Here is a 9,731-nt window from a genome sequence, read left to right as displayed (position 1 = left end):
ATACCAAATGAACTGAAGGACACTAGAGATCGTGCAGAACATTCGTCAAAGTTTGCGTTCACTGACCCTTCTACCGGTAAGCCACCTGTTACGCTAGTGTCATATATTGCTTCGAAAAAACCACTACGAAACATACTTATGCTTTCCACCAGCATAACGACGATCAAGTGAACCCAAGTGAATCCAACAAACCTGATATAATTATTTACTATAATGAAACAAAGGGTGGGGTGGACATCATTGACCAAATGGTTCGACAGTATTCATCGAAGCGGGGAACAAGAAGATGGCCTCTCTCGCTTTTTTACACACTCGTGGATGTTGCTGCTCTAAATAGCTACACACTATTTCTACTAAATTTCCCCGAATGGAATAGCAACAAAATGGAAAGAAGACGACTGTTTCTGCTACAACTTGGGGAATCTCTTTTAAAACCGTACATTGAAAAATGGGTCTTGAACATAGACGGCCTCAAAAAGCCAGTAGTATCAGCAATGGAAAGCGTTCTGGGAAGGAATGTCCGTCCAAAAGTATGAGTGGGACAGCATATAAACGAGAGTAACTTACATCTCAATAATTTTAAATTTTTGCCTAACCTTACATAACCTGAACTTTATATTTTAATAAATAAAACAAGCATTTTCGTATAATATATCAGTGATTTCACGCATTTTTGGTATATATACACTACCAGTGCTGGAAATATTCTCGGTTTTGAAATTTGTTCAACAGTTTAACCATGAGTCAATAAATAAGGTCAGCAAATTACTTGAACCGAGCGCGGGCAAATTTGACCCCCCGTTGGTACTTCACGTAGCTGTCGCGAGCATGGTCTTTCTAGGGTTAATAATAGATAAAATGTGCTGTACTGGGACCCAACATGTATCAGCTCTGCTAGGCCAATAAAAGGATGCTGCAGGTGCAGCTGGGTGCATGAATTTTATATTTATATCCGCATTGTCAGCATCTACTTCTACTACTAATCCGATATACAACTTATTATCATAGATGCATGCTACAAAGCAATTAACTTTGATGTCCTGGCAAGCTAACTTTTCCAACTGATCATATCCTGGTGCAAAGTTAAATTCTAAATCTGGTGTTTCATCTGTACTCAATCGTCTTGCTGTTATAACTGTATTTGACAGTGGTACAAATTTATGTAAACTTCTTGTGCCTGCTACAGTCTGAGCAATCTGGAAACGATTTGCTAACACAGTTCTTACATTGTTAATCTCAGGTTCGGGTTGATAAAAAATGTAATTTTCGACAACTGACGCTTGCAAAAGTCATACATTTGTTTTGGATTTGTTATCTGGTTTTGAAATGGCCTCTGCAGATTTGCCTTTGTAACACACCGTTTCACACTGCCACCAATCCCATCGCAAGGTGACTTGCCATAGCTGGTGGCAAAGAAAGACCAACAAGCAGATATGTCAAAGTCTTGGAGATGATGGCACAGATTTAAAAAGCTCTTACAGTTTTTATGTTGTGCAGCACACCCATCTGTTACATATTCGACCCTTTTAATATGTGGATATTTACTCTTTAAGAACGACATGGTTTCAGATTGGACTTTATACACAAAAGACAAGTCATGATGTAAGACATCAGATAAAAAAAGAACATAGAGATTTCTCAGTTAAACGGTTAGTTTCAATAAAATAAAGTACAACAGGGTGTAAGGAACTTGACACATGACTCCAATGGTAAGTCTGTATCTCATTTTGCAATATAAAATCATAATTCTCTGCAAAGTCCATCAATATAATGGCTTCATCATGAGAAAGATTTTGTTTACGTTCCTTTAGGTAAGTTGCCTGCCTCTTAGCAATGAAAGGATGAGGTATTAATCCTTGGAGCTTCTGAACAAAATGATCAATGAATTCTGGAATTGGTAGTGTTCTTTCTACTAACTGACTACGATCGACATTGACCCACTCTGCAAAGCTCACCTGCTCGTCATACCAGTACTCCTCGATTTTGTTTTGGAGAAATTCTGTTATTTTACTGCTATCCTGGGGACATTTTACACACATTCCTAACATAAAATTGCTATTACTTTTATCACACACCATCAGTGAAATTGCATGATCAAGATCTTCCTTTTTTAAACTAATGGCATGCAACAATAAATCTACATTTTGATGAGTAGTACACACACAGACACTGTGTGTACCTGTTGAACCTGCAACAGCACACCATTTAGGCCTTAATAAGCAGAACTTGGAAAACCCAATTTTAATATCAGGATGTTTTTCTTTAAAAGCAACGTAAAGCTCACTTAAATTGCACAATATTAGTCGTTTTTGCATGTGGAGATTTCTTTTAACACTCACAAAATCTTTTCTTCCAGGAAGTATCCGACTAAATTCGTCATCTTGATAGAAATTTTGAACTAAAGTTACAGTTTCTTCAGGTAGTCTTTTCTCTAATGTGTGTTCTGGTAAGGAGCATATGCCCTAGCCTGCCTAACCATGTATTCACTAACATTAAAAACATCAGTCACTTTTTTGCGGGACCATGACTCTGGAGCAATAGTGAGAATTTGAAGTTTTTCACGTCTATTTGCTATTGCTATCTTCTGCTTCAGTAACAGAACTAAGCGATCCAGGTCTGCTTTTATTTTTTATTTTATTTTTTTTTTTATTTATTTATTTTTTTTTTTTTTTTTACTTCATTTGCACTGATTGTTAAGTCCGAATCACTGGTATCAGATAACAAGTCTTCTGTGTCATCAAGCTGTAAACTGCGTTTCATTGTTAACTTCGCTGCTTCGTGCATCACTTTGATTTTTTAACGCCCAACTGCTACACGCTGATGTGCAGGAACAGCATGGAGTTTTAAAGGTGAAAGACCTAAATGTGTTAAAATTGCATCAAGTTTTGCTTTTTATTCTTCCACTGCAGCTTCTCTTGTATCCGGATCAAATTTGAATTCGCTGTCTGAACTTTTGTGTGGAGATGCTGACTCTAGCGTGTCTGAAGACGATTTCCCTTGTTTGACAGTAGCGATTTCCTTCTCCACTCTTTTGCGGCAGTTGGAGCACATTTTCTGGCCTGGGATAACGATAATGTCCAGATGTTTCCTGCCGGTTTTAGCAAGTTCCAGCGTCACTGTTCGCAAATCACGTCGCACTATTTTCTTGTGCCTTGTAAAAGGATCACAACATTTCTTGTGAGCTAGTCCATAGTGATGCAAATACCACTATATATGATGAAAACAAATAGTCAGGTTCTCATTGGTACCTTGTAATTTAGACCTCCACAAAATAAATTCAATTTCACTCTCTGCGAAAGTTTCATTATTAACTGGCAGAATTTCCTTCGTAGAACCATATGTAGTCTGTTGGCATTTTGAGTCTGGATGTGCACAACCTATGCTGCAAGGAGGTAGATCAGTCTAAGTAACTTCAGATGAACCTTCACCTTCCATTTCAATCCTAAAAATGAAATCAGAAAATAAGTAATTAATTAATTACTGTATACATTAGTTAATTAATTTATAAACGTTAGTAATTACAAATAGCAATATTGCAAATTATGCAGCCAATGATGCTATTCTGTAATTCAAAATGTGTCACAAACTATGAAACTTTTGCTTTTCAAATTCTCTCCTTTGTTGTCCCACATTCTTTGTTCACCCAGGGTACTTGTAATTGCTACCACATAGTAACTAAAAGAGGCAGGAGGAAAATTTCAACAATTCTTCTCATTCATTTTGACATTTTTGAATGTAGCACATCACATATTCAAATACGCAACACGATTTTCACATCGTTGTATAGAAAATTTCATCCTCTTTCAGAATATTTAGGAATTATTTCTGTGAATTTGGCATTTTTTGAAATAGAGCCATTTTTGTACTTCTAGTTGAGGCTTGTTTTTCAAGCATACTTTTTACTATTTTTTTGTACAAAAGTGCACTTTAGGTTGATGATATGGCAAATCTGACCACAGATTTGAAATCTACAGACAATTCTGCATCAGAATGGATACGTTTGTTGTCAAAGGATTCATATCAGCATGTTACTAGGGAAATTTAAACCTCGATGCACCATTTCCGCCTGTCGCAAGTAGAAATTTTTGCCTACCATGTCCAAATTTTGATGGACCATAACATAGGAACGGGTTGAGCGAGAACTTTGAAATTTTGCACAAGTTAGTTTTGGTGGTTGTAGACCAAGTGTACCAAATATCATTAAAATCTGAGTCGGAGGGTGACATTTCGGTTTTTCGCTGGATGAACTGACGTGGAATGACCCCTACGACCTTTGCATTACTCTACATGTAGACGGGAGTTGCCAGCTTATCTCTGTATGACTGTGGGTTGGTACAGTATTGGTCAGAATGGATGACTCACCACAAATGTCATGCTTATCAACACAATAGTATTCTCATTTAAATACGAACATACATTGATATAAATGATACATTTAAGTTTAAAAACACATACAAAGGATACATTTCAGTGATAAAAACACAGCGAGGTATACACGCGAGCGAGTTCAATATTTGGTGTGCAAACCTTTGTTTTTAAACACAGCTTGGATACAAGAAGGCATGGAGAGAGACAATTTTTTGCAGTTTTCTGATGTAATATATCTAACCTAGACGTGTTTTATAGATTCTCTTAATTGAGAAACTGAACTGGGGTTACGTTTAGCCACTTCTCGCTTTAAAATTACTCATTAGTTTTCTTCGGATTCAGGTCAAGAGAATTTCGGGCCAAGGTCCAAGAATTTGAAACCTACTGGTTTTGAGCCATTCCTTAACAGCTTTTATCTGATGGCATGGAGTTCCATCATGTTGGAAGTGAGTGCACTGGGTTGATCTCCATAAACAGTAGTAACTTCTCTTTAAGCACGTCGAGATAGACAGTTCCATTCATGAGTCACAATCCACATCTTCCTTTCGCAGAAATGGCACCCCAGACCAAGATTTTTGCACATTTACAGTGGGAATTATGTAGAATTGAGAGTACCTTGTATTGGGATGCCATCGTATGTATGTTCAAAAGGCATAAAATTGCGATACTTGGGTCTCGTCCGAAAACAACTCCTTTCCATTCTTCAGCAGTCCGTCCGTAATACTTTTTACAAAATGTCAATCGGTTGGCAATATTGGCCGACAATTTCGGCTTTTTGGCAGGCTTTGTAACGTCCACCTCCGCCTAACCAAATCGATGGTGAATCCGAATCGAGAGTCTTATTAAACTAACTATAATAATAATAATAACAATAACAATAAAACTGTCGACTCAAACCCTCAAAGACCAGACCTGGCAGATGGGACTTGCGGGTCAGATCAATTCTCGTTCAGTTTAGTCACTATTTCTCCAAATTTATGATCCAATATACCCAACAAGAAATCACAGAATATAAATCAAGGGAAAAACCACACACTTGTAAAGCAAACACCAAAAGTTCAATTTTTATAAAAATTTTATTATTAACCAAAATCACAAGGGTGGATATGCACTAATGCGTTAGATTAGCACATATGCATCGACAGAGATTAACAAGTATTTCTTCGGTTTAATAATTTTCCAATAAAGTCGTAATGATCGAATATTTCTTCAAAATTCAAAATTCCAAATCGAAATACTATTAAAGCTAATTCAACATTCCTCTCAAAATATGTGTTTTGTCTTGACTAATATGTAAGTCTGTCATTCGCCAAAAATTTCCTAAATTTATCTAGTTTTATTCAGTAATTAACAACGATTGCAAATATTACCACTTTTCAATTATATTTGACAAATAAATATAGCTTTAATTCAAATTCCTTCAAACAAAGATATTAATAAACATGCAAATTTCTCAGAATTCTAATTAAATTGGCGCGCAAAAAAATGTCTTCAGAAATTCTAAGAATCACCTTATAATTTAAATTTGTTTTTCGATTATTCTGTCCTAAGTGCAACAGTTTCATTTACGATAATATTAAGTCTCAATCAGACAAATTATTCAAAAAATTTTTCATATACAGTCTACCAGCTTTGTGAATTCAGTAACTGTTAGAGAAAGTCGTTCAAGGATTGCATTTTTATTATTTTTTTTATTTATTTTTTTTGTTGTTGTTGTTGTTGTTGATTTTATAATAATAAAGTAATCTGAAAAGAAACAAATAATCTGAGGATATTGGATCATATAAATCAAAATTCAATTTTTCTGGTCAATACAGAAATATTAACAATAATTCTCATAAACAAGCTAATCCCAACGATAGAAATAATTACTGGAATGAAAATGGGAGATTTTGACTCCTGTAAAACCTAATCCGATCAATATGGAGGCAAATCAGACGACCTCTCATAAACTCATACAATGACGAAACACCACTACATAGAATCAATTTTTTTTAGTTGATACTCACCTTAACAAATTTCAACGCGGTCTGTATTACCTTCAATATAGTTGATTTAATGGAACACCCAGGCCTCCTCAACTCGTCCTTCCTGACTTGACTAAAAAATTACTAGAATTTGGTAGTATAATGCCAGTGTGCTTTTCGTATGTAATTTGAACAAAATAAGCAAGCAAATATAATTAAAGCAAAAGTAACTGAGAATTAGCTGGAAGAAAAAATAGAAATACATCCAGCATTTAACTGCATTAAGCATAGAATCGAAATCTTTCAAATTCTCAAGTTATTCAAAAATCAAAACTTCACTCAAAAGGCTTATTTGCGTGCCGCCAAACTCTAATCACAAGCAACATAGAAGCACTTACACGGAATAATTTCTGTAACAAGGAAAAACAACTTTAATACCGAGGTAATACTGGCCCACGAAAAAGCCCCCGGACTCGGCTCCTTTCACAACGTTACAGAAAAGCCCACGTAGCACAATAAATTCTCTAAAATATTTCAAAATCTGAAACCACTGATGTTATAACAAAAAGCATTTATTTAAATACATAACTTTAGCCTTACTGCCACTATCTTCCAAACGGTCCCATATTTACCACTGACACAACAGAGCAAGCAGACAGAACACCAGACAAAACGAACAAGATCCTTCCCTTAGGAGCACTTGGAAACCAGTCAGCGAACATTTCCTGTTACGTTGTCAGGAGACCTTCGTGCTGAACAAACCACGCCCCTTAATGCAATTCTTTCTCCAATAGCACGTACTTTGAGCAACCTAACAAACAACTTTGAAAGATTACTTTTTTTTTTTAATTTAAGGAAAGAAACAAGGACAAAATGTAATCTTTCCACTAACTAGTTTCAACTAGAGTTAAATACAGTACAATATTTCTTCTCTTTCTACCTTTAATAATTTTTATTTTATTTTCCAATCTTGAGACGAGTCCATTTTTCGAAAGGGTCAGGAACTTGAGAAACATGGCTCGTTACAACCAGCGCTCCTTTTTAATAAAAATTCTGAAAGCAGAATTTTTAACTAGCAACGAATACAATGGAAATCTAAAAAAATAGAAAAATACACTAATTAACAATATATATATCCAATAACATAATAAATATAATTTATCTATCTACAAAATAATTAATTAGTCGCACAAATCAAAATTAACAAATCAACAAGATTATAATTAATTAAAAAAATTCGATGGGATTATATACAATATAATTTCTACAAATGTTTAAATATTAATGAACTAATATTTCTAAGAAATGATGATTTGATCTGAAATGATGATTATTAATTTTTTTTTTTTTTTTTTTTTTTTTTGGAAATTATGGCCATAATTCTCATTTACACAAAATGACAATACAAGTAACAATATTTACAATTTCCATATATAAATATCATTTCATTTCTCTTCCATAACTAATTCCTAGGTTCTCGATAGATCTTCAGCTCACAGACGTGGCTTCCTCTATACAAAGCTGGATCATCACTATCGTCAGAGATTAAGACCGTATTTGTGTTAAGAATTTCTTTACTATAAATGGGCGCTGCCATTTGTCGCTCAAAGATTTAGCTACTTTATCCTTAAGCGAAGATTTTATGTCCGTACGGATCAATACCTTATCTCCAACACTGAACGACACATGTCTCCCCTTCTTTGCAACATAAGCCTTTTCCTCCTATTGCAGCTGCTTTCCATATTTTTCATGGCTTCTAGCTAGAGATCTTGGTATGAGGCTCGAAGTTTGAACGTTCAATAATCGTTCGATATGAAACAATACTCTGAACATTAGTCACAACTCACAGTCTAAGATCATTGGTGGTGGTTGATTTTTTACCTTGAGCTTTCAGAAATCTGATAGGTAACCTTATTGAATCCTATGACTCATAGACTAAAGGCAATACATGCTACAACACTGATTTTTTAAAATTTTTCGTTTCCAAATTTTTTGTTTAATTTTTTTGTTTGAAATTTTTGTTTAAAATTTTTCGTTTGAATTTTTTGTTTGGAAAATTTTGGTTTGAATTTTTTTAAGTTTGTGCACTCATTGGTAAAGAACCGTTTCGTAACTGTTTAGAACAAACAGATCTGGCAACAATGTTTATCATGATGCAATAGTACACGTTAGAACATGGTAATGCAACGTCATCAGTTTTGCATCATCGTTCAAGTTAGTATTCATGATAACGTCATCATGGCTACTTGTCTGCAGTTTCTAAACACACGTGATGTGATGAAATCATTTACCAAGATTGCTGATTTAAAACAAAATGTACCTTATAGAATCTTAGCTAGCCAAATGATCCCTACAAAGTTTGGATTAAGAATCGTAGTGAAACTCTAAAATGATAAGAATATAATTTTACCAGCAAGATATTTACCCATGCAAGCATCAAAACAAGAAGAACTGTTACATTTCTTAAACACTGGACCTGTATCTTTATCTTACAATGGATTCTTGGGTCGAAGCCATCAATTTGAATTTAGTGCACAGCCGGATCTGTGAATTTGGTTGGTCAGCAGGACGTCAGCAAATGTGATGAAATCAAGAATTCAAACGTCAGCACATCCCTTTCCAATGACGTCAGCAATAGCTCTATGAAATCAGCAAATTCCCTGCCAGCCCATGAAATCATTCGAGCAAATGCGTTTCAGGAGGAAAGATGTGTACTTCTAACGATAAAGAATTCCACTTGGCAAGCTATTATCCAATAAATATATTTAAAACAAAGCATATCGTGGTTGGTATATGTGCTACAACATTTGAACCTGTGATTCGATTAGGCAAAGTAGAACAATTTGGTGTACAACTGAACTTTGAAGAATGGCAAATATTATGTACACGTATCGACCAAATGAATGATTATTTTCACGATGAGCTAAATGTGACCATAGTCAAATCATTAGGCTCAAAGCATGAAGTTGTGCTGCGTACAGTCCTCGAGAAGATGGTGGTGTTACGTAAAAAGAGTACCTTGCATGAAGCCCAGAACATGGTGTATCTAACGCAATCAGAATGGACCAAATTCATCAATGTATTCCAATGTATAAAACATGCAGTGGAAGTGTGCAACAAAACAAGTATATTCCTGAAAAAGTACTATTTTGAGAAATGTGTTATGCATCTTGTACAACATGTATCTAGATGGTGTGATGGTTCTCAACATCGTTCGTGGGTGCATACCTTTATTGATAAACAGTTTATTTGTGATCAAATGGACATTGAGTTTCCAACAATTGACATTGCAATAGACCTTAAAAGACTTCAGTTGGAATTAAAATTATACGCTAAAGACAAACTAGTGCAAGAAGTTCAAAATACATTGTATCGACAATATCCAGATCTTTTATC

Source organism: Thermobia domestica, chromosome 4 (assembly GCF_964235325.1).
Source record: "Thermobia domestica chromosome 4, izTheDome1.hap1.1, whole genome shotgun sequence".
NCBI classification, from domain to species: domain Eukaryota; kingdom Metazoa; phylum Arthropoda; class Insecta; order Zygentoma; family Lepismatidae; genus Thermobia; species Thermobia domestica.
This window is presented reverse-complemented; position numbering follows the sequence as displayed.